Here is a 26,955-nt window from a genome sequence, read left to right as displayed (position 1 = left end):
ATGATGGGAACAGGGCAAACCAAACTACCAAGCCAATTCTTATACTGGGAAGGAAACAAGCTTCCGGGGACCGGTTTCTGCCATTTCAGGCATCGTCGGCCCAGCTTGCTTGAATCCTGATGGTGCAATGAGCAAGGGACTCCCTTGCTCACTGCTCCATCAGGATTCAAGCAAACCGGGCGGACGAGGCTGAAATGCCAGAAACAGGTCCCCGGTAGCTTGTATCCTTTCTGGTGAAAAATTGGCTTGGTAGTTTGGTCTGCCCTGTTCCCATGATGCACTGGGTCAGGGACAGACTAATTTGCATATAGCCAGGTTCTGAGCTGGGATGGGGCAGTGAGCTAAATAACGGTGATGGATCAAGCCCTGATCTTTGGACTGGGTAAGAGTGGTCTGCTTAATTCAGACACTCTGTTCATCACCACCCCCTTTTCTGAATCGTTTTTGGCCACTATAGGTGTGGCAGGGTATACTCAGACATGAGTCCCTTGCTCACTGCTCCATCAGGATTCAAGCAAGCCGGGCCGACGAGGCTGAAATGCCAGAAACCGGTCCCTGGTAGCTTGTATCCTTTCTGGTGAAGAATTGGCTTGGTAGTTTGGTCTGCCCTGTTCCCATTATGCACTGGGCCAGGGACAGACTAATTTGCATATAGCCAGGTTCTGAGCTTGGATGGGGCAGTGAGCTAAATAACGGTGATGGATCAAGCCCTGATCTTTGGACTGGGTACGAGTGGTCTGCTTAATTCAGACACTCTGTTCATCACCACCCCCTTTTCTGAATTGTTTTTGGCCACTATAGGTGTGGCAGGGTATACTCAGACATGAGTCCCTTGCTCACTGCTCCATCAGGATTCAAGCAAGCCGGGCCGACGAGGCTGAAATGCCAGAAACCGGTCCCCGGTAGCTTGTATCCTTTCTGGTGAAGAATTGGCTTGGTAGTTTGGTCTGCCCTGTTCCCATGATGCACTGGGCCAGGGACAGACTAATTTGCATATAGCCAGGTTCTGAGCTGGGATGGGGCAGTGAGCTAAATAACGGTGATGGATCAAGCCCTGATCTTTGGACTGGGTAAGAGTGGTCTGCTTAATTCAGACACTCTGTTCATCACCACCCCCTTTTCTGAATCGTTTTTGGCCACTATAGGTGTGGCAGGGTATACTCAGACATGAGTCCCTTGCTCACTGCTCCATCAGGATTCAAGCAAGCCGGGCCGACGAGGCTGAAATGCCAGAAACCGGTCCCCGGTAGCTTGTATACTTTCTGGTGAAGAATTGGCTTGGTAGTTTGGTCCGCCCTGTTCCCATGATGCACTGGGTCAGGGACAGACTAATTTGCATATAGCCAGGTTCTGAGCTGGGATGGGGCAGTGAGCTAAATAACGGTGATGGATCAAGCCCCGATCTTTGGACTGGGTAAGAGTGGTCTGCTTAATTCAGACACTCTGTTCATCACCACCCCTTTTTCTGAATCGTTTTTGGCCACTATAGGTGTGGCAGGGTATACTCAGACATGAGTCCCTTGCTCACTGCTCCATCAGGATTCAAGCAAGCCGGGCCGACGAGGCTGAAATGCCAGAAACCGGTCCCCGGTAGCTTGTATCCTTTCTGGTGAAGAATTGGCTTGGTAGTTTGGTCTGCCCTGTTCCCATGATGCACTTGGCCAGGGACAGACTAATTTGCATATAGCTAGGTTCTGAGCTGGGATGGGGCAGTGAGCTAAATAACAGTGATGGATCAAGCCCTGATCTTTGGACTGGGTAAGAGTGGTCTGCTTAATTCAGACACTCTGTTCATCACCACCCCCTTTTCTGAATCGTTTTTGGCCACTATAGGTGTGGCAGGGTATACTCAGACATGAGTCCCTTGCTCACTGCTCCATCAGGATTCAAGCAAGCCGGGCCGACGAGGCTGAAATGCCAGAAACCGGTCCCCGGTAGCTTGTATCCTTTCTGGTGAAGAATTGGCTTGGTAGTTTGGTCTGCCCTGTTCCCATGATGCACTGGGCCAGGAACAGACTAATTTGCATATAGCCAGGTTCTGAGCTGGGATGGGGCAGTGAGCTAAATAACGGTGATGGATCAAGCCCTGATCTTTGGACTGGGTAAGAGTGGTCTGCTTAATTCAGACACTCTGTTCATCACCACCCCCTTTTCTGAATCGTTTTTGGCCACTATAGGTGTGGCAAAGTATACTCAGACATGAGTCCCTTGCTCACTGCTCCATCAGGATTCAAGCAAGCCGGGCCGACGAGGCTGAAATGCCAGAAACCGGTCCCCGATAGCTTGTATCCTTTCTGGTGAAGAATTGGCTTGGTAGTTTGGTCTGCCCTGTTCCCATGATGCACTGGGCCAGGGACAGACTAATTTGCATATAGCCAGGTTCTGAGCTGGGATGGGGCAGTGAGCTAAATAACGGTGATGGATCAAGCCCTGATCTTTGGACTGGGTAAGAGTGGTCTGCTTAATTCAGACACTCTGTTCATCACCACCCCCTTTTCTTAATCGTGCAATTATGTGGCACTGAGTGGTACTTGGAGTTTATGTTGCATTGAGTGCAGTGTAATTATGTAGCAAATAATTATGTGGCACTAAGTGGTATTGTGTGGAGTGTATGTTGCATTCAATAGATTGTAATTATTTGGGGCTAGATGTAGGTAATTCCCATTTACAGACTCTTAAATACCGAATTTTACCGATTCGATATTTAAGAGACTGTAAATGGGAAGGGGGCAGATTTAGGTGATTCCGAATTCAGGAATACCGAATCTGTAAGATTCGGTATTTACCGAATCGGTAAATACCGAATTGGTATTGCCCATTGATTCCAATGGGCCTTGAAGCCCGTAGGAATCAATGGGCAATACCGATTTGGTATTTACCGAATCGGTAAATACTGAATACTGCAAGGGTGCAGGGGGTGTCACTTTGACACCCTCTAGCACCTCAAGTACAGGCTTGTGTGACATGTGGCACACATACATGCCCTAAGGGCATGTCTGTGTGTCACATGGCACAGGTGTGCATGCACAGATGTGCATGCACACCTGAATTCGGTATTTTACCACACAATAGGATTGTGTGGTAAAATACCGACTCTTAAGGGCCTGTGGCACTCTTAGGAGTGTCAGCTACATATGAATTTACCGATTCGGTAAATATACCGAATCGGTATTTTACTGAATCGGTATATTTACCAAATCGGTAAAATTACCGATTCTTAAAATATCATGCCCCTACATCAGAAAACCCTAATGCCGGTCGGAAACGGTCGAAATCGGCCGTTTCCGACCGGTAATAGGACTCCTACATCTGGCCCAAAGTGTGTAATTATGTTGCTCTGAGTGGTACTTGGAGTGTATCTTACATTGAGTGCAGTGTAATTATGTAGCATATAAGTATGTGGCACTGTGTGGTATTATGTGGAGTGTATTTATGTTGCATTGAGTAGAGAATAATTATGTGGCATGTAATTATGTGGCACTGAGGGGTATTAATTGGACTGTATGTTGCATGGAGTGCATTGTAATTATGTAGCACATAATTATGTGGCACTGTGTGGTATTATGTGGAGTGTACTTATGTTGCATTCAGTAGGGTATAAGTATGTGGCGTGTAATTATATGGCACTGAGTGGTATTATGTTGAGTCTACTTATGTTGCATTGAGTTGAGTGTAATTATGTGGCATGTCATTATGTGGCACTGAGTGGTATTTGGAGTGCATGTTGCATTGAGTGCAGTATAATAATGTAGCATTTAATTATATGGCACTGAGTGGTGTTGGTTGGAGTGTATGTTGCATTGAGTGCAGTGTAATTATGTAGCATATAATTATGTGGCCCTGAGGGGTATTTTGTGAAGTGTGTGTTGCATTCAGTACAGTATTATTATGTGTTGTGTAATTATCTGGGACTGAGTGGTATTTGGAGTGTATAGGTGGCACTGAGTGGTATTTGGATTGTATGTTGCATTGAGTGCAGTGTAATTATGTGGCGTGTAATTATGAGGCACTGAGTGGTATTTGGAGTGTATATTGCATTCAGTGCAGTGTAATTATGTGGCGTGTAATTATGTGGCACTCAGTGGTATTTGGAGTGTATGTTGCATTGAGTGCACTGTAATTATGTGGCATGTAAATATGTGGCACTGAGTGGTATTTGGAGTGTACGTTGTAGTGAGTGTAGTGTAATTATGTGGCTTGTAATTATGTGACACTGAGTGGTATTTGAAGTGTATGTTGTGTTGAGTGCAGTGTATCAAAGTGGCATGTAATTATGTGGCACTGAGTGGTATTTGGAGTGTATGTTGTGTTGAGTGCAGTGTAATTATGTGGTGTGTAATTATGTGGCACTGTATTGTATTTGGAGTGTATGCTGTGTTAAGTGCAGTGTAATATTGTGGTGTGTAATTATGTGGTACTGAGTGGTATTTGGAGTGTATGTTGCATTGAGTGCAGTGTAAATATGTAGATTATAATTATGTGGCACTGAGTAGTATTGGGTGGCGTGTATGTTGTATTCAGTTGAGTGTAATTGTGTGGCGTGTAATTATGTGGCACTGAGTGGTATTATGTGGAGTGTATTTATGTTGCATTGCGTTGAGTGTAATTATGTGGCATGTCATTATGTGGCACTGAGTGATATTTGGAGTGCATGTTACATTGAGTGCAGTGTAATAATGTAGCATTTAATTATATGGCACTGAGTGGTGTTGGTTGGAGTGTATGTTGCATTCAGTGCAGTGTAATTATTTGGCATGTAATTATGTGGCACTCAGTGGTATTTGGAGTGTATGTTGCATTGAGTGCAGTGTAATTATGTGGCATGTAATTATGTGGCACTAAGTGGTATTTGGAGTGTACGTTGCAGTGAGTGTAGTGTAATTATGTGGCTTGTAATTATGTGACAATGAGTGGTATTTATAGTGTATGTTGTGTTGAGTGCAGTGTAATTATATGGCGTGTAATTATGTGGCACTGTATTGTATTTGGAGTGCATGCTGTGTTAAGTGCAGTGTAATATTGTGGTGTGTAATTATGTGGCACTGAGTGGTATTTGGAGTGTATGTTGCATTGAGCGCAGTGTAAATATGTAGATTATGATTCTGTGGCACTGAGTAGTATTGGGTGGCGTGTATGTTGTATTCAGTAGAGTGTAATTGTGTGCCGTGTAATTATGTGGCACTGAGTGGTATTGTTTGAAGTGTATGTTGCATTGAGTGCAGTGTAATTATGTAGCATATACTTATGTTGCACTGAGTGGTATTGTGTTGAGTGTGTGTTGCATTCAGTAGAGTGTAATTATGAGGTGTCTGTTATTATGTGTCACTGAGTGGTATTTGGAGTGTACGTTGCATTGAGTGCAGTGTAATTATGTGGCGTGTAATTATGTGGTACTGAGTGGTATTTGGAGTGTATGTTGCATTGAGTGCAATGTAATTATGTGGCGTGTAATGTGTAATTATGTGGCACTGAGTGGAATTTGTAGTGTAAGTTGCATTGAGTGCAGTGTAATTATGTGGCATGTGATTATGTGGCACTGAGTGGTATTTGGACTGTATGTTGCGTTGAGCGTAGTGTAATTATGTAGCATATAATTATATGGCACTGAGTGGTATTGTGTGGAGTGTATGTCGTATTCAGTAGAGTGTAATTGTGTGGCGTGTAATTATGTGGCACTGAGTGGTATTTGGAGTGTATGTTGCATTGAGTGCAGTGTAATTATGTTGCTTATAACTATGTGGCACTGAGTGGTATTTGGATTGTATGTTGCATTGAGTGCAGTGTAATTAGGTGGCATGTAATTATGTTGCACTGAGTGGTATTTGGTGTGTATGTTGCATTGAGTGCAGTGTAATTAGGTGGCACGCAATTAAGCGGCACTGAGTGGTATTTAGAGCGTATGTTGCATTGAGTGAAGTGTATTTATGTGGCCTGTAATTATGTGGCACTTAGTGGTATTTGGAGTGTATGTTGCGTTGGCTGCAGTGTAATTATGTGTTGTGTCTAATTATATGACACTGATTGGTATTTGGAGTGTATGTTGCATTGAGTGCAGTGTAATTATGTGACGTGTAATTTTGTGGCACTGAGTGGGGTTTGGAGTGTATGTTGGGTTGCCTGCAGTGTAATTATGTGGCGTGTAATTATGTGGCACTGAGTGGTATTTAGAGTGTATGTTGCGTTGAGCGCAGTGTAAATATGTAGCATATAAATATGTGGCACTGAGTGGTATTGTGTGGAGTATATGTAGCATTCAGTAGAGTGTAATTATGTGGGGTGTAATTATGTGTCACTGAGTGATATTTGGAGTGTATGTTGCAATTAGTGCAGTGTAATTATGTGGCATGTACTTATGTGGCACTGAGTGGTATTTGGAATGTATGCTCGGTTGCGCGTAGTGTAATTATGTGGCGTATAATTATGTGGCACGGATTGGTATTGGGTTGAGTGTGTGTTGCATTCAATAGAGTTTAATTATGTGGTGTGTAATTATTTAGCACTGAGTGCTATTTGGAGTGTATGTTGCATTGAGTGCAGTGTAATTATGTTGCTTATAACTATGAGGCACTGAGTGGTATTTGGAGTGTACGTTGCATTGAGTGCAGTGTAAATGTGTGGCATGTAGTTATGTGGCACTGAGTGGTATTTGGAGAGTATGTTGCATTAAGTGCAGTGTAATTATGTGGCACTGAGTGGTGCTTTTAGTGTATGTTGCATTGAGTGCAGTGTAATTATGTGGTGTGTAATTATGTGGCTCTGAGTTTTATTTGGAGTGTATGTTGCGTTGAGTGCAGTGTAATTTTGTGTCCAGTCTAATTATGTGACACAGATTGGTATTTGGAGTGTATGCTGCATTGAGTGCAGTGTAATTATGTTGTGTGAAATTTTGTGGCACTGAGTGGTGTTTGGAGTGTATGTTGCATTGAGTGCAGAGTAATTATGTGGTGTGTAATTATGTGGTACTAAGTGGTATTTGGAGTGTATTTTGCATTGAGTGCAGTGTAATTATGTGGCGTGTAATTATGTGGCACTCAGTTGTATTTGGAGTGTATGTTGCATTGAGTGCAGTGTAATTATATGGCATGTAAATATGTGGCACTGAGTGGTATTTGGAATGTACGTTGTAGTGAGTGTAGTGTAATTATGTGGCTTGTAATTATGTGACACTGAGTGGTATTGGAATGTATGTTGTGTTGAGTGCAGTGTAATTATGTGGTGTGTAATTATGTGGCACTGTATTGTATTTGGAGTGTATGCTGTGTTGAGTGCAGTGTAATATTGTGGTGCGTAATTATGTGGTACTGAGTGGTATTTGGAGTGTATGTTGCATTGAGTGCAGTGTAAATATGTAGAATATAATTATGTGGCACTGAGTAGTATTGGGTGGCGTGTATGTTGTATTCAGTAGAGTGTAATTGTGTGGCGTGTAATTATGTGGCACTGAGTGGTATTATGTGGAGTGTATTTATGTTGCATTGAGTTGAGTGTAATTATGTGGCATATCATTATGTGGCACTGAGTGGTATTTGGAGTGCATGTTACATTGAGTGCAGTGTAATAATGTAGCATTTAATTATATGGCACTGAGTGGTGTTGGTTGGGGTGTATGTTGCATTCAGTGCAGTGTAATTATTTGGCATGTAATTATGTGGCACTCAGTGGTATTTGGAGTGTATGTTGCATTGAGTGCAGTGTAATTATGTGGCATGTAATTATGTGGCACTAAGTGGTATTTGGAGTGTACGTTGCAGTGAGTGTAGTGTAATTATGTGGATTGTAATTATGTGACAATGAGTGGTATTTGGAATGTATGCTCGGTTGCGCGTAGTGTAATTATGTGGCGTATAATTATGTGGCACGGATTGTTATTGGGTTGAGTGCGTGTTGCATTCAATAGAGTTTAATTATGTGGTGTGTAATTATTTAGCACTGAGTGCTATTTGGAGTGTATGTTGCATTGAGTGCAGTGTAATTATGTTGCTTATAACTATGAGGCACTGAGTGGTATTTGGAGTGTACGTTGCATTGAGTGCAGTGTAAATGTGTGGCATGTAGTTATGTGGCACTGAGTGGTATTTGGAGTGTATGTTGCATTAAGTGCAGTGTAATTATGTGGCACTGAGTGGTGCTTTTAGTGTATGTTGCATTGAGTGCAGTGTAATTATGTGGTGTGTAATTATGTGGCACTCAGTGGTATTTGGAGTGTATGTTGCATTGAGTGCAGTGTAATTATGTGGCATGTAAATATGTGGCACTGAGTGGTATTTGGAATGTACGTTGTAGTGAGTGTAGTGTAATTATGTGGCTTGTAATTATGTGACACTGAGTGGTATTTGAAGTGTATGTTGTGTTGAGTGCAGTATAATTATGTGGTGTGTAATTATGTGGCACTGTATTGTATTTGGAGTGTATGCTGTGTTAAGTGCAGTGTAATATTGTGGTGTGTAATTATGTGGTACTGAGTGGTATTTGGAGTGTATGTTGCATTGAGTGCAGTGTAAATATGTAGAATATAATTATGTGGCACTGAGTAGTATTGGGTGGCGTGTATGTTGTATTCAGTAGAGTGTAATTGTGTGGCGTGTAATTATGTGGCACTGAGTGGTATTATGTGGAGTGTATTTATGTTGCATTGAGTTGAGTGTAATTATGTGGCATATCATTATGTGGCACTGAGTGGTATTTGGAGTGCATGTTACATTGAGTGCAGTGTAATAATGTAGCATTTAATTATACGGCACTGAGTGGTGTTGGTTGGAGTGTATGTTGCATTCAGTGCAGTGTAATTATTTGGCATGTAATTATGTGGCACTCAGTGGTATTTGGAGTGTATGTTGCATTGAGTGCAGTGTAATTATGTGGCATGTAATTATGTGGCACTAAGTGGTATTTGGAGTGTACGTTGCAGAGAGTGTAGTGTAATTATGTGGCTTGTAATTATGTGACAATGAGTGGTATTTATAGTGTATGTTGTGTTGAGTGCAGTGTAATTATGTGGCGTGTAATTATGTGGCACTGTATTGTATTTGGAGTGTATGCTGTGTTAAGTGCAGTGTAATATTGTGGTGTGTAATTATGTGGCACTGAGTGGTATTTGGAGTGTACGTTGTAGTGAGTGTAGTATAATTATGTGGCTTGTAATTATGTGGCACTGTATTGTATTTGGAGTGTATGCTGTGTTAAGTGCAGTGTAATATTGTGGTGTGTAATTATGTGGTACTGAGTGGTATTTGGAGTGTATGTTGCATTGAGCACAGTGTAAATATGTAGAATATGATTATGTGGCACTGAGTAGTATTGGGTGGCGTGTATGTTGTATTCAGTAGAGTGTAATTGTGTGGCGTGTAATTGTGTGGCACTGAGTGGTATTGTTTGAAGTGTATGTTGCATTGAGTGCAGTGTAATTATGTAGCATATAATTATGTTGCACTGAGTGGTATTGTGTGGAGTGTGTGTTGCATTCAGTAGAGTGTAATTATGTGGTGTGTAATTATGTGTCACTGAGTGGTATTTGGAGTGTACGTTGCATTGAGTGCAGTGTAATTATGTGACGTGTAATTATGTGGCACTGAGTGGTATTTGGAGTGTATGTTGCATTGAGTGCAGTGTAATTATGTGGCCTGTAATTATGTGGTACTGAGTGGTATTTGGAGTGTATGTTGCATTGAGTGCAATGTAATTATGTGGCCTGTAATGTGTAATTATGTGGCACTGAGTGGAATTTGTAGTGTAAGTTGCATTGAGTGCAGTGTAATTATGTGGCATGTGATTATGTGGCACTGAGTGGTATTTGGACTGTATGTTGCATTGAGCGTAGTGTAATTATGTAGCATATAATTATATGGCACTGAGTGGCATTGTGTGGAGTGTATGTCGTATTCAGTAGAGTGTAATTGTGTGGCGTGTAATTATGTGGCACTGAGTGGTATTTGAAGTGTATGCTGCGTTGAGCGCAGTGTAATTATGTAGCATATAATTATGCAGCACGGAGTGGTATTGGTTGGAGTGAGTGTTGCATTCAATAGAGTGTAATTATGTGGTGTGTAATTATGAGGCACTGAGTGGTATTTGGAGTGTATGTTGCATTGAGTGCAGTGTAATTATGTTGCTTATAACTATGAGGCACTGAGTGGTATTTGGATTGTAGGTTGCATTGAGTGCAGTGTAATTAGTTGGCTTGTAATTATGTGGCACTGAGTGGTATTTGGAGTGTATGTTGCATTGGGTGCAGTGTAATTATATGGCGTGTAATGATGTGGCACTGAGTGGTATTTGGAGTGTATATTGCATTGAGTGCAGTGTAATTATGTGGTGTGTAATTATGTGGCACTGAGTTTTATTTGTAGTGTATGTTGCGTTGAGTGCAGTGTAATTATGTGTTGAGTCTAATTATGTGACACTGATTGGTATTTGGAATGTATGCTGCATTGAGTGCAGTGTAATTATGTTGTGTGAAATTTTGTGGCCCTGAGTCGTGTTTGGAGTGTATGTTGCTGTTAGAAAGGCGTCCCCGGGGGAGGCAGAAGATGTCTGACTGACCACCCCTAGGTCCACCTCTCCGTCGAGGAGTAGCCGAGCGGTTGCTGAGAGGCCTCCGGAATGAGGGTCCTCTCCTAGGATCGTACAGCAGAGTAATCACAACACTACAGATGGACACCACACAAGAAGTTAAGTTCTCAAGCTTTTATAGGGAATAAACGGTTGCTGGTTCTTGGCAGTATGTACAAGCAGACTGAGGGGTCTGGAAAGTCTCTTAAAGGGGGTAAGGTAGCGGGACAGTCTTACTCTGGGCGGAGGAAGGGATACCCTACGCACAGCTCTCAATCCTCGAGCTGGGGGGTTCCGAGATGTTCGAGCCGCGGCAGCGCCAGCAGGCTTGCAAGGTGGTTCAGCGAAGTAGGCCGCGGCAGCGCCAGCAGGCTTGCAAGGTGGTTCAGCGAAGTAGGCCGCGGCAGCGCCAGGAGGCTCTCGGAAGGTTCAGCAAGGTAGGCCGCGGCAGCGCCAGCAGGCTCTCGGAAGGTTCAGCAAGCTAGGCCGCGGCAGCGCCAGCAGGCTCTTGGAAGGTTCAGCAAGGTAGGCCGCGGCAGCGCCAGCAGGCTCTCGGAAGGTTCAGCAAGGTAGGCCGCGGCAGCGCCAGCAGGCTCTCGGAAGGTTGTCGGGTTACGGATGAGTTCGTCTGGTGTCGGCCGTGACAGCGTCAGCAGGGCTTCCAGTCACAACACTACAGATGGACACCACACAAGAAGTTAAGTTCTCAAGCTTTTATAGGGAATAAACGGTTGCTGGTTCTTGGCAGTATGTACAAGCAGACCGAGGGGTCTGGAAAGTCTCTTAAAGGGGGGTAAGGTAGCGGGACAGTCTTACTCTGGGCGGAGGAAGGGATACCCTATGCACAGCTCTCAATCCTCGAGCTGGGGGGTTCCGAGATGTTCGAGCCGCGGCAGCGCCAGCAGGCTTGCAAGGTGGTTCAGCGAAGTAGGCCGCGGCAGCGCCAGCAGGCTTGCAAGGTGGTTCAGCGAAGTAGGCCGCGGCAGCGCCAGCAGGCTCTCGGAAGGTTCAGCAAGGTAGGCCGTGGCAGCGCCAGCAGGCTCTCGGAAGGTTCAGCAAGGTAGGCCGCGGCAGCGCCAGCAGGCTCTCGGAAGGTTCAGCAAGGTAGGCCGCGGCAGCGCCAGCAGGCTCTCGGAAGGTCGTCGGGTTACGGATGAGTTCATCTGGTGTCGGCCGTGACAGCGTCAGCAGGGCTTCCAGTCCAGGATACAACTGAAGTCTTAATCCAGGGTTGCCCCAGATATAGGTCTGGAGGTCTTTGAAGTCCGGACCCTCGCGCCTGGGGGCCAGAGGGGCCGGGATGATGGTGTCCAGACACCCAGCAGGGGAGTGGAGCCAGCGCCCAGGGAGGCCGGAGGGCGATCGATACCAGGCGTCCGGGGATGGCTGGAGGCCCATCGAAACTCCCCTTCCTCCGGGATCTGTCGAGTGGCCACTCGACCACCTGGGTGGATCTTGGTGCCTCGATGTCGGGGCTTCGCTGGGGCCTGGGCTGGGGCCGAGGCCACTTGGTTGTGACGTGGTGGGTCCAAGATGGAGTCGGGCACGGCCTCGTGCTGAGGTCGTGATGGGCCTACGCTGGGGTCAGGCCTGCGCGGGTGGACCGGCATGGTAGCCGGCCCTGTGGGGTTGGGGCGTGCAGGATCGGGCCGAAGGGGCCGCCCGAGGTCTGGTGGAGGGCAGATATCGACCTGGGCCCGCCATGCGGGAGGGGTAGGACCACGCCATGAGGCCGGGTCCAACAGTTGCATTGAGTGCAGTGTAATTATGTGGTGTGTAACTATGTGGCACTGAGTGGTATTTAGAGTGTATGTTACATTGAGTGCAGTGTAATTATGTAGCATATAATTATGTGGCACTGGGTGGTATTGTGTGGAGTGTGTGTTGCATTCAGTAGAGTGTAATTATGTGGCGTGTAATTATGTGGCACCGAGTGGTATTTTGAGTGTATGTTGCATTGAGTGCCATGTAATTATGTAACATATAATTATGTGGCACGGAGTGGTATTGTGTGGAGTGTATGTTGCATTCAGTAGAGTGTAATTATGTGGCGTGTAATATGTGGCACTGAGTGGTACTTGGAGTGTCTGTTGCATTGAGTGCAGTGTAATTATGTAGCATATAAGTATGTGGCACTGTGTGGTAATATATGGAGTGTATTTATATTGCATTGAGTAGAGTGTAAATATGAGGTGTGTAATGATATGGCACTGAGTGGTATTATGTGGAGTGTATTTACGTTGCATTGAGAAGAGTGTAATTATGTGGTGTGTAATTATGTGGCACTGAATGGTAATATGAGGAGTGAAGGTTGTATTCAGTAGAGTGTAATTATGTGCCGTGCAATTATGTGGCACTGAGTGGTACTTGGAGTTTATGTTGCATTGAGTGCAGTGTAATTATGTAGCAAATAATTATGTGGCACTAAGTGGTATTGTGTGGAGTGTATGTTGCATTCAATAGATTGTAATTATTTGGGGCTAGATGTAGGTAATTCCCATTTACAGACTCTTAAATACCGAATTTTACCGATTCGGTATTTAAGAGACTGTAAATGGGAAGGGGGCAGATTTAGGTAATTCCGAATTCAGGAATACCGAATCTGTAAGATTCGGTATTTACCGAATCGGTAAATACCGAATCGGTATTGCCCATTGATTCCAATGGGCCTTGAAGCCCGTAGAAATCAATGGGCAATACCGATTTGGTATTTACCGAATCGGTAAATACCGAATACTGCAAGGGTGCAGGGGGTGTCACTTTGACACCCTCTAGCACCCCAAGTACAGGCTTGTGTGACATGTGGCACACATACATGCCCTAAGGGCATGTCTGTGTGTCACATGGCACAGGTGTGCATGCACAGATGTGCATGCACACCTGAATTCGGTATTTTACCACACAATAGGATTGTGTGGTAAAATACCGACTCTTAAGGGCCTGTGGCACTCTTAGGAGTGTCAGCTACAAATGGATTTACCGATTCGGTAAATATACCGAATCGGTATTTTACTGAATCGGTATATTTACCAAATCGGTAAAATTACCGATTCTTAAAATATCATGCCCCTACATCAGAAAACCCTAATGCCGGTCGGAAACGGTCGAAATCGTCCGTTTCCGACCGGTAATAGGACTCCTACATCTGGCCCAAAGTGTGTAATTATGTTGCTCTGAGTGGTACTTGGAGTGTATCTTACATTGAGTGCAGTGTAATTATGTAGCATATAAGTATGTGGCACTGTGTGGTATTATGTGGAGTGTATTTATGTTGCATTGAGTAGAGAATAATTATGTGGCATGTAATTATGTGGCACTGAGTGGTATTAATTGGACTGTATGTTGCATGGAGTGCAGTGTAATTATGTAGCACATAATTATGTGGCACTGTGTGGTATTATGTGGAGTGTACTTATGTTGCATTCAGTAGGGTATAAGTATGTGGCGTGTAATTATATGGCACTGAGTGGTATTATGTGGAGTCTACTTATGTTGCATTGAGTTGAGTGTAATTATGTGGCATGTCATTATGTGGCACTGAGTGGTATTTGGAGTGTACGTTGTAGTGAGTGTAGTGTAATTATGTGGCTTGTAATTATGTGACACTGAGTGGTATTTGAAGTGTATGTTGTGTTGAGTGCAGTGTATCAAAGTGGCATGTAATTATGTGGCACTGAGTGGTATTTGGAGTGTATTTTGTGTTGAGTGCAGTGTAATTATGTGGTATTTGGAGTGCATGTTGCATTGAGTGCAGTATAATAATGTAGCATTTAATTATATGGCACTCAGTGGTATTTGGAGTGTATGTTGCATTGAGTGCAGTGTAATTATGTGGCACTAAGTGGTATTTGGAGTGTACGTTGCAGTGAGTGTAGTGTAATTATGTGGCTTGTAATTATGTGACAATGAGTGGTATTTATAGTGTATGTTGTGTTGAGTGCAGTGTAATTATATGGCGTGTAATTATGTGGCACTGTATTGTATTTGGAGTGCATGCTGTGTTAAGTGCAGTGTAATATTGTGAGTGGTATTTGGAGTGTATGTTGCATTGAGCGCAGTGTAAATATGTAGATTATGATTATGTGGCACTGAGTAGTATTGGGTGGCGTGTATGTTGTATTCAGTAGAGTGTAATTGTGTGGCGTGTAATTATGTGGCACTGAGTGGTATTGTTTGAAGTGTATGTTGCATTGAGTGCAGTGTAATTATGTAGCATATACTTATGTTGCACTGAGTGGTATTGTGTGGAGTGTGTGTTGCATTCAGTAGAGTGTAATTATGTGGTGTGTAATTATGTGTCACTGAGTGGTATTTGGAGTGTACGTTGCATTGAGTGCAGTGTAATTATGTGGCGTGTAATTATGTGGTACTGAGTGGTATTTGGAGTGTATGTTGCATTGAGTGCAATGTAATTATGTGGCGTGTAATGTGTAATTATGTGGCACTGAGTGGAATTTGTAGTGTAAGTTGCATTTAGTGCAGTGTAATTATGTGGCATGTGATTATGTGGCACTGAGTGGTATTTGGACTGTATGTTGCGTTGAGCGTAGTGTAATTATGTAGCATATAATTATATGGCACTGAGTGGTATTGTGTGGAGTGTATGTCGTATTCAGTAGAGTGTAATTGTGTGGTGTGTAATTATGTGGCACTGAGTGGTATTTGGAGTGTATGTTGCGTTGAGCGCAGTGTAATTATGTAGCATATAATTATGCGGCATGGAGTGGTATTGGTTGGAGTGTGTGTTGCATTCAATAGAGTGTAATTATGTGGTGTGTAATTATGAGGCACTGAGTGGTATTTGGAGTGTATGTTTCATTGAGTGCAGTGTAATTATGTTGCTTATAACTATGTGGCACTGAGTGGTATTTGGATTGTATGTTGCATTGAGTGCAGTGTAATTAGGTGGCATGTAATTATGTTGCACTGAGTGGTATTTGGTGTGTATGTTGCATTGAGTGCAGTGTAATTAGGTGGCATGCAATTAAGCGGCACTGAGTGGTATTTGGAGTGTATGTTGCATTGAGTGAAGTGTATTTATGTGGCCTGTAATTATGTGGCACTGAGTGGTATTTGGAGTGTATGTTGCGTTGGCTGCAGTGTAATTATGTGTTGTGTCTAATTATATGACACTGATTGGTATTTGGAGTGTATGTTGCATTGAGTGCAGTGTAATTATGTGCCGTGTAATTTTGTGGCACTGAGTGGTGTTTGGAGTGTATGTTGGGTTGCCTGCAGTGTAATTATGTGGCGTGTAATTATGTGGCACTGAGTGGTATTTAGAGTGTATGTTGCGTTGAGCGCAGTGTAAATATGTAGCATATAATTATGTGGCACTGAGTGGTATTGAGTGGAGTATATGTAGCATTCAGTAGAGTGTAATTATGTGGGGTGTAATTATGTGTCACTGAGTGATATTTGGAGTGTATGTTGCAATTAGTGCAGTGTAATTATGTGGCATGTACTTATGTGGCACTGAGTGGTATTTGGAATGTATGCTCGGTTGCGCGTAGTGTAATTATGTGGCGTATAATTATGTGGCACGGATTGGTATTGGGTTGAGTGTGTGTTGCATTCAATAGAGTTTAATTATGTGATGTGTAATTATTTAGCACTGAGTGCTATTTGGAGTGTATGTTGCATTGAGTGCAGTGTAATTATGTTGCTTATAACTATGAGGCACTGAGTGGTATTTGGAGTGTACGTTGCATTGAGTGCAGTGTAAATGTGTGGCATGTAGTTATGTGGCACTGAGTGGTATTTGGAGTGTATGTTGCATTAAGTGCAGTGTAATTATGTGGCACGGAGTGGTGCTTTTAGAGTATGTTGCATTGAGTGCAGTGTAATTATGTGGTGTGTAATTATGTGGCTCTGAGTTTTATTTGGAGTCTATGTTGCGTTGAGTGCAGTGTAATTTTGTGTCCAGTCTAATTATGTGACACGGATTGGTATTTGGAGTGTATGCTGCATTGAGTGCAGTGTAATTATGTTGTGTGAAATTTTGTGGCACTGAGTGGTGTTTGGAGTGTATGTTGCATTGAGTGCAGAGTAATTATGTGGTGTGTAATTATGTGGCACTAAGTGGTATTTGGAGTGTATTTTGCATTGAGTGCAGTGTAATTATGTGGCGTGTAAATATGTGGCACTGAGTGGTATTTGGAATGTACGTTGTAGTGAGTGTAGTGTAATTATGTGGCTTGTAATTATGTGACACTGAGTGGTATTTGGATTGTATGTTGCATTGAGTGCAGTGTAATTAGGTGGCATGTAATTATGTTGCACTGAGTGGTATTTGGTGTGTATGTTGCATTGAGTGTAGTGTAATTAGGTGGCATGCAATTAAGCGGCACTGAGTGGTATTTGGAGTGTATGTTGCATTGAGTGAAGTGTATTTATGTGGCCTGTAATTATGTGGCACTGAGTGGTATTTGGAGTGTATGTTGCGTTGGCTGCAGTGTAATTATGTGTTGTGTCTAATTATATGACACTGATTGGTATTTGGAGTGTATGTTGCATTGAGTGCAGTGTAATTATGTGACGTGTAATTTTGTGGCACTGAGTGGTGTTTGGAGTGTATGTTGGGTTGCCTGCAGTGTAATTATGTGGCGTATAATTATGTGGCACTGAGTGGTATTTAGAGTGTATGTTGCGTTGAGCGCAGTGTAAATATGTAGCATATAATTATGTGGCACTGAGTGGTATTGAGTGGAGTATATGTAGCATTCAGTAGAGTGTAATTATGTGGGGTGTAATTATGTGTCACTGAGTGATATTTGGAGTGTATGTTGCAATTAGTGCAGTGTAATTATGTGGCATGTACTTATGTGGCACTGAGTGGTATTTGGAATGTATGCTCGGTTACGCGTAGTGTAATTATGTGGCGTATAATTATGTGGCACGGATTGGTATTGGGTTGAGTGTGTGTTGCATTCAATAGAGTTTAATTATGTGGTGTGTAATTATTTAGCACTGAGTGCTATTTGGAGTGTATGTTGCATTGAGTGCAGTGTAATTATGTTGCTTATAACTATGAGGCACTGAGTGGTATTTGGAGTGTACGTTGCATTGAGTGCAGTGTAAATGTGTGGCATGTAATTATGTGGCACTGAGTGGTATTTGGAGTGTATGTTGCATTAAGTGCAGTGTAATTATGTGGCACTGAGTGGTGCTTTTAGTGTATGTTGCATTGAGTGCAGTGTAATTATGTGGTGTGTAATTATGTGGCTCTGAGTTTTATTTGGAGTCTATGTTGCGTTGAGTGCAGTGTAATTTTGTGTCCAGTCTAATTATGTGACACGGATTGGTATTTGGAGTGTATGCTGCATTGAGTGCAGTGTAATTATGTTGTGTGAAATTTTGTGGCACTGAGTGGTGTTTGGAGTGTATGTTGCATTGAGTGCAGAGTAATTATGTGGTGTGTAATTATGTGGCACTAAGTGGTATTTGGAGTGTATTTTGCATTGAGTGCAGTGTAATTATGTGGCGTGTAAATATGTGGCACTGAGTGGTATTTGGAATGTACGTTGTAGTGAGTGTAGTGTAATTATGTGGCTTGTAATTATGTGACACTGAGTGGTATTTGAAGTGTATGTTGTGTTGAGTGCAGTGTATCAAAGTGGCATGTAATTATGTGGCACTGAGTGGTATTTGGAGTGTATGTTGTGTTGAGTGCAGTGTAATTATGTGGTGTGTAATTATGTGGCACTGTATTGTATTTGGAGTGTATGCTGTGTTAAGTGCAGTGTAATATTGTGGTGTGTAATTATGTGGTACTGAGTGGTATTTGGAGTGTATGTTGCATTGAGTGCAGTGTAAATATGTAGAATATAATTATGTGGCACTGAGTAGTATTGGGTGGCGTGTATGTTGTATTCAGTAGAGTGTAATTGTGTGGCGTGTAATTATGTGGCACTGAGTGGTATTATGTGGAGTGTATTTATGTTGCATTGAGTTGAGTGTAATTATGTGGCATATCATTATGTGGCACTGAGTGGTATTTGAAGTGCATGTTACATTGAGTGCAGTGTAATAATGTAGCATTTAATTATATGGCACTGAGTGGTGTTGGTTGGAGTGTATGTTGCATTCAGTGCAGTGTAATTATTTGGCATGTAAGTATGTGGCACTAAGTGGTATTTGGAGTGTATGTTGCAGTGAGTGTAGTGTAATTATGTGGCTTGTAATTATGTGACAATGAGTGGTATTTGGAATGTATGCTCGGTTGCGCGTAGTGTAATTATGTGGCGTATAATTATGTGGCACGGATTGGTATTGGGTTGAGTGTGTGTTGCATTCAATAGAGTTTAATTATGTGGTGTGTAATTATTTAGCACTGAGTGCTATTTGGAGTGTATGTTGCATTGAGTGCAGTGTAATTATGTTGCTTATAACTATGAGGCACTAATTGGTATTTGGAGTGTACGTTGCATTGAGTGCAGTGTAAATGTGTGGCATGTAGTTATGTGGCACTGAGTGGTATTTGGAGTGTATGTTGCGTTAAGTGCAGTGTAATTATGTGGCACTGAGTGGTGCTTTTAGTGTATGTTGCATTGAGTGCAGTGTAATTATGTGGTGTGTAATTATGTGGCTCTGAGTTTTATTTGGAGTGTATGTTGCGTTGAGTGCAGTGTAATTTTGTGTCCAGTCTAATTATGTGACACGGATTGGTATTTGGAGTGTATGCTGCATTGAGTGCAGTATAATTATGTTGTGTGAAATTTTGTGGCACTGAGTGGTGTTTGGAGTGTATGTTGCATTGAGTGCAGAGTAATTATGCGGTGTGTAATTATGTGGCACTAAGTGGTATTTGGAGTGTATTTTGCATTGAGTGCAGTGTAATTATGTGGCGTGTAATTATGTGGTACTCAGTGGTATTTGGAGTGTATGTTGCATTGAGTGCAGTGTAATTATGTTGCATGTAAATATGTGGCACTGAGTGGTATTTGGAATGTACGTTGTAGTGAGTGTAGTGTAATTATGTGGCTTGTAATTATGTGACACTGAGTGGTATTTGAAGTGTATGTTGTGTTGAGTGCAGTGTATCAAAGTGGCATGTAATTATCTGGCACTGAGTGGTATTTGGAGTGTATGTTGTGTTGAGTGCAGTGTAATTATGTGGTGTGTAATTATGTGGCACTGTATTGTATTTGGAGTGTATGATTTGTTAAGTGCAGTGTAATATTGTGCTGTGTAATTATGTGGTACTGAGTGGTATTTGGAGTGTATGTTGCATTGAGTGCAGTGTAAATATGTAGAATATAATTATGTGGCACTGAGTAGTATTGGGTGGTGTGTATGTTGTATTCAGTAGAGTGTAATTGTGTGGCGTGTAATTATGTAGCACTGAGTGGTATTATGTGGATTGTATTTATGTTGCATTGAGTTGAGTGTAATTATGTGGCATATCATTATGTGGCACTGAGTGGTATTTGGAGTGCATGTTACATTGAGTGCAGTGTAATAATGTAGCATTTAATTATATGGCACTGAGTGGTGTTGGTTGGAGTGTATGTTGCATTCAGTGCAGTGTAATTATTTGGCATGTAATTATGTGGCACTAAGTGGTATTTGGAGTGTATGTTGCAGTGAGTGTAGTGTAATTATGTGGCTTGTAATTATGTGACAATGAGTGGTATTTGGAATGTATGCTCGGTTGCGCGTAGTGTAATTATGTGGCGTATAATTATGTGGCACGGATTGGTATTGGGTTGAGTGTGTGTTGCATTCAATAGAGTTTAATTATGTGGTGTGTAATTATTTAGCACTGAGTGCTATTTGGAGTGTATGTTGCATTGAGTGCAGTGTAATTATGTTGCTTATAACTATGAGGCACTCAGTGGTATTTGGAGTGTACGTTGCATTGAGTGCAGTGTAAATGTGTGGCATGTAGTTATGTGGCACTGAGTGGTATTTTGGAGTGTATGTTGCGTTAAGTGCAGTGTAATTATGTGGCACTGAGTGGTGCTTTTAGTGTATGTTGCATTGAGTGCAGTGTAATTATGTGGTGTGTAATTATGTGGCTCTGAGTTTTATTTGGAGTGTATGTTGCGTTGAGTGCAGTGTAATTTTGTGTCCAGTCTAATTATGTGACACGGATTGGTATTTGGAGTGTATGCTGCATTGAGTGCAGTATAATTATGTTGTGTGAAATTTTGTGGCACTGAGTGGTGTTTGGAGTGTATGTTGCATTGAGTGCAGAGTAATTATGCGGTGTGTAATTATGTGGCACTAAGTGGTATTTGGAGTGTATTTTGCATTGAGTGCAGTGTAATTATGTGGCGTGTAATTATGTGGTACTCAGTGGTATTTGGAGTGTATGTTGCATTGAGTGCAGTGTAATTATGTTGCATGTAAATATGTGGCACTGAGTGGTATTTGGAATGTACGTTGTAGTGAGTGTAGTGTAATTATGTGGCTTGTAATTATGTGACACTGAGTGGTATTTGAAGTGTATGTTGTGTTGAGTGCAGTGTATCAAAGTGGCATGTAATTATGTGGCACTGAGTGGTATTTGGAGTGTATGTTGTGTTGAGTGCAGTGTAATTATGTGGTGTGTAATTATGTGGCACTGTATTGTATTTGTAGTGTATGCTGTGTTAAGTGCAGTGTAATATTGTGGTGTGTAATTATGTGGTACTGAGTGGTATTTGGAGTGTATGTTGCATTGAGCGCAGTGTAAATATGTAGAATATGACTATGTGGCACTGAGTAGTATTGGGTGGCGTGTATGTTGTATTCAGTAGAGTGTAATTGTGTGGCGTGTAATTATGTGGCACTGAGTGGTATTGTTTGAAGTGTATGTTGCATTGAGTGCAGTGTAATTATGTAGCATATAATTATGTTGCACTGAGTGGTATTGTGTGGAGTGTGTGTTGCATTCAGTAGAGTGTAATTATGTGGTGTGTAATTATGTGTCACTGAGTGGTATTTGGAGTGTACGTTGCATTGAGTGCAGTGTAATTATGTGGCCTGTAATTATGTGGTACTGAGTGGTATTTGGAGTGTATGTTGCATTGAGTGCAATGTAATTATGTGGCCTGTAATGTGTAATTATGTGGCACTGAGTGGAATTTGTAGTGTAAGTTGCATTGAGTGCAGTGTAATTATGTGGCATGTGATTATGTGGCACTGAGTGGTATTTGGACTGTATGTTGCGTTGAGCGTAGTGTAATTAAGTAGCATATGATTATATGGCACTGAGTGGTATTGTGTGGAGTGTATGTCGTATTCAGTAGAGTGTAATTGTGTGGCGTGTAATTATGTGGCACTGAGTGGTATTTGGAGTGTATGTTGCGTTGAGCGCAGTGTAATTATGTAGCATATAATTATGCGGCACGGAGTGGTATTGGTTGGAGTGTGTGTTGCATTCAATAGAGTGTAATTATGTGATGTGTAATTATGAGGCACTGAGTGGTATTTGGAGTGTATGTTGCATTGAGTGCAGTGTAATTATGTTGCTTATAACTATGAGGCACTGAGTGGTATTTGGATTGTAGGTTGCATTGAGTGCAGTGTAATTAGTTGGCTTGTAATTATGTGGCACTGAGTGGTATTTGGAGTGTATGTTGCATTGGGTGCAGTGTTATTATGTGGTGTGTAATTATGTGGCACTGAGTTTTATTTGTAGTGTATGTTGCGTTGAGTGCAGTGTAATTATGTGTTGAGTCTAATTATTTGACACTGATTGGTATTTGGAGTGTATGCTGCATTGAGTGCAGTGTAATTATGTTGCGTGAAATTTTGTGGCACTGAGTGGTGTTTGGAGTGTATGTTGCATTGAGTGCAGTGTAATTATGTGGTGTGTAACTATGTGGCACTGAGTGGTATTTAGAGTGTATGTTACATTGAGTGCAGTGTAATTATGTAGCATATAATTATGTGGCACTGGGTGGTATTGTGTGGAGTGTGTGTTGCATTCAGTAGAGTGTAATTATGTGGCGTGTAATTATGTGGCACCGAGTGGTATTTGGAGTGTATGTTGCATTGAGTGCCGTGTAATTATGTAACATATAATTATGTGGCACGGAGTGGTATTGTGTGGAGTGTATGTTGCATTCAGTAGAGTGTAATTATGTGGCGTGTAATATGTGGCACTGAGTGGTACTTGGAGTGTCTGTTGCATTGAGTGCAGTGTAATTATGTAGCATATAAATATGTGGCACTGTGTGGTAATATATGGAGTGTATTTATATTGCATTGAGTAGAGTGTAAATATGAGGTGTGTAATGATATGGCACTGAGTGGTATTATGTGGAGTGTATTTACGTTGCATTGAGAAGAGTGTAATTATGTGGTGTGTAATTATGTGGCACTGAATGGTAATATGAGGAGTGAAGGTTGTATTCAGTAGAGTGTAATTATGTGCCGTGAAATTATGTGGCACTGAGTGGTACTTGGAGTTTATGTTGCATTGAGTGCAGTGTAATTATGTAGCAAATAATTATGTGGCACTAAGTGGTATTGTGTGGAGTGTATGTTGCATTCAATAGATTATAATTATTTGGGGCTAGATGTAGGTAATTCCCATTTACAGACTCTTAAATACTGAATTTTACCGATTCGGTATTTAAGAGACTGTAAATGGGAAGGGGGCAGATTTAGGTAATTCCGAATTCAGGAATACCGAATCTGTAAGATTCGGTATTTACCGAATCGGTAAATACTGAATCGGTATTGCCCATTGATTTCAATGGGCCTTGAAGCCCGTAGGAATCAATGGGCAATACCGATTTGGTATTTACCGAATCGGTAAATACCGAATACTGCAAGGGTGCAGGGGGTGTCACTTTGACACCCTCTAGCACCCCAAGTACAGGCTTGTGTGACATGTGGCACACATACATGCCCTAAGGGCATGTCTGTGTGTCGCATGGCACAGGTGTGCATGCACAGATGTGCATGCACACCTGAATTCTGTATTTTACCACACAATAGGATTGTGTGGTAAAATACCGACTCTTAAGGGCCTGTGGCACTCTTAGGAGTGTCAGCTACATATGGATTTACCGATTCGGTAAACATACCGAATCAGTATTTTACTGAATCGGTATATTTACCAAATCGGTAAAATTACCGATTCTTAAAATATCATGCCCCTACATCAGAAAACCCTAATGCCGGTCGGAAACGGTCAAAATCGGCCGTTTCCGACCGGTAATAGGACTCCTACATCTGGCCCAAAGTGTGTAATTATGTTGCTCTAAGTGGTACTTGGAGTGTATCTTACATTGAGTGCAGTGTAATTATGTAGTATATAAGTATGTGGCACTGTGTGGTATTATGTGGAGTGTATTTATGTTGCATTGAGTAGAGAATAATTATGTGGCATGTAATTATGTGGCACTGAGTGGTATTAATTGGAGTGTATGTTGCATGGAGTGCAGTATAATTATGTAGCATATAATTATGTGGCACTGTGTGGTATTATGTGGAGTGTACTTATGTTGCATTCAGTAGAGTGTAAGTATGTGGCGTGTCATTATATGGCACTGAGTGGTATTATGTGGAGTGTATTTATGTTGCATTGAGTTGAGTGTAATTATGTGGCATGTCATTATGTGGCACTGAGTGGTATTTGGAGTGTATGTTGCATTGAGTGCAGTGTAATTATGTGACATGTAATTATGTGGCACTGAGTGGTATTTGGAGTGTATGTTGCATTGAGTGCAGTGTAATTATGTGGCATGTAATTATGTGGCACTAAGTGGTATTTGGAGTGTATGTTGCATTGAGTGCAATGTAATTAATATGGCGTGTAATGTGTAATTATGTGGCACTGAGTGGAATTTGTAGTGTATGTTGCATTGCGTGCAGTGTAATTATGTGGCGTGTGATTATGTGGCACTGAGTGGTATTTGGACTGTATGTTGCGTTGAGCGAAGTGTAATTATGTAGCATACAATTATATGGCACTGAGTGGTTTTGTGTGGAGTATGTTGTATTCAGTAGAGTGTAATTGTGGGCGTTTAATTATGTGGCAATGAGTGGTATTGTTTGGAGTGTATGTTGCATTGAGTGCAGTCTAATTATGTAGCATACAATTATGTGGCACTGAGTTTTATTGAGTGGAGTGTGTGTTGCATTCAGTAGAGTGTAATTATGTGGCGTGTAATTATGTGGCACTGAGTGGTATTTGGAGTGTACGTTGCATTGCGTGCAGTGTAATTAGGTGGCATGTAATTATGTTGCACTGAGTGGTATTTGGAGTGTATGTTGTATTGAGTGCAGTGTAATTATGTGGCGTGTAATTATGTGGCACTGAGTGGTATTTGGAGTGTATGTTGCATTGAGTGAAGTTTAATTATGTGGCAGTGATTACTGAATCGGTATATTTACCAAATCGGTAAAATTACCGATTCTTAAAATATCATGCCCCTACATCAGAAAACCCTAATGCCGGTCGGAAACGGTCGAAATCGTCCGTGTAATTATGTTGCTTATAACTATGTGGCACTGAGTGGTATTTGGATTGTATGTTGCATTGAGTGCAGTGTAATTAGGTGGCATGTAATTATGTTGCACTGAGTGGTATTTGGTGTGTATGTTGCATTGAGTGCAGTGTAATTAGGTGGCATGCAATTAAGCGGCACTGAGTGGTATTTGGAGTGTATGTTGCATTGAGTGAAGTGTATTTATGTGGCCTGTAATTATGTGGCACTGAGTGGTATTTGGAGTGTATGTTGCGTTGGCTGCAGTGTAATTATGTGTTGTGTCTAATTATATGACACTGATTGGTATTTGGAGTGTATGTTGCATTGAGTGCAGTGTAATTATGTGCCGTGTAATTTTGTGGCACTGAGTGGTGTTTGGAGTGTATGTTGGGTTGCCTGCAGTGTAATTATGTGGCGTGTAATTATGTGGCACTGAGTGGTATTTAGAGTGTATGTTGCGTTGAGCGCAGTGTAAATATGTAGCATATAATTATGTGGCACTGAGTGGTATTGAGTGGAGTATATGTAGCATTCAGTAGATTGTAATTATGTGGGGTGTAATTATGTGTCACTGAGTGATATTTGGAGTGTATGTTGCAATTAGTGCAGTGTAATTATGTGGCATGTACTTATGTGGCACTGAGTGGTATTTGGAATGTATGCTCGGTTGCGCGTAGTGTAATTATGTGGCGTATAATTATGTGGCACGGATTGGTATTGGGTTGAGTGTGTGTTGCATTCAATAGAGTTTAATTATGTGATGTGTAATTATTTAGCACTGAGTGCTATTTGGAGTGTATGTTGCATTGAGTGCAGTGTAATTATGTTGCTTATAACTATGAGGCACTGAGTGGTATTTGGAGTGTACGTTGCATTGAGTGCAGTGTAAATGTGTGGCATGTAGTTATGTGGCACTGAGTGGTATTTGGAGTGTATGTTGCATTAAGTGCAGTGTAATTATGTGGCACGGAGTGGTGCTTTTAGAGTATGTTGCATTGAGTGCAGTGTAATTATGTGGTGTGTAATTATGTGGCTCTGAGTTTTATTTGGAGTCTATGTTGCGTTGAGTGCAGTGTAATTTTGTGTCCAGTCTAATTATGTGACACGGATTGGTATTTGGAGTGTATGCTGCATTGAGTGCAGTGTAATTATGTTGTGTGAAATTTTGTGGCACTGAGTGGTGTTTGGAGTGTATGTTGCATTGAGTGCAGAGTAATTATGTGGTGTGTAATTATGTGGCACTAAGTGGTATTTGGAGTGTATTTTGCATTGAGTGCAGTGTAATTATGTGGCGTGTAAATATGTGGCACTGAGTGGTATTTGGAATGTACGTTGTAGTGAGTGTAGTGTAATTATGTGGCTTGTAATTATGTGACACTGAGTGGTATTTGGATTGTATGTTGCATTGAGTGCAGTGTAATTAGGTGGCATGTAATTATGTTGCACTGAGTGGTATTTGGTGTGTATGTTGCATTGAGTGTAGTGTAATTAGGTGGCATGCAATTAAGCGGCACTGAGTGGTATTTGGAGTGTATGTTGCATTGAGTGAAGTGTATTTATGTGGCCTGTAATTATGTGGCACTGAGTGGTATTTGGAGTGTATGTTGCGTTGGCTGCAGTGTAATTATGTGTTGTGTCTAATTATATGACACTGATTGGTATTTGGAGTGTATGTTGCATTGAGTGCAGTGTAATTATGTGACGTGTAATTTTGTGGCACTGAGTGGTGTTTGGAGTGTATGTTGGGTTGCCTGCAGTGTAATTATGTGGCGTATAATTATGTGGCACTGAGTGGTATTTAGAGTGTATGTTGCGTTGAGCGCAGTGTAAATATGTAGCATATAATTATGTGGCACTGAGTGGTATTGAGTGGAGTATATGTAGCATTCAGTAGAGTGTAATTATGTGGGGTGTAATTATGTGTCACTGAGTGATATTTGGAGTGTATGTTGCAATTAGTGCAGTGTAATTATGTGGC

Source organism: Lissotriton helveticus, chromosome 6 (genome assembly GCF_964261635.1).
Source record: "Lissotriton helveticus chromosome 6, aLisHel1.1, whole genome shotgun sequence".
In the NCBI taxonomy this organism is placed as follows: domain Eukaryota; kingdom Metazoa; phylum Chordata; class Amphibia; order Caudata; family Salamandridae; genus Lissotriton; species Lissotriton helveticus.
The sequence above is the reverse complement of the archived record's forward strand: the minus strand, read 5'-3'. Positions refer to the sequence as shown.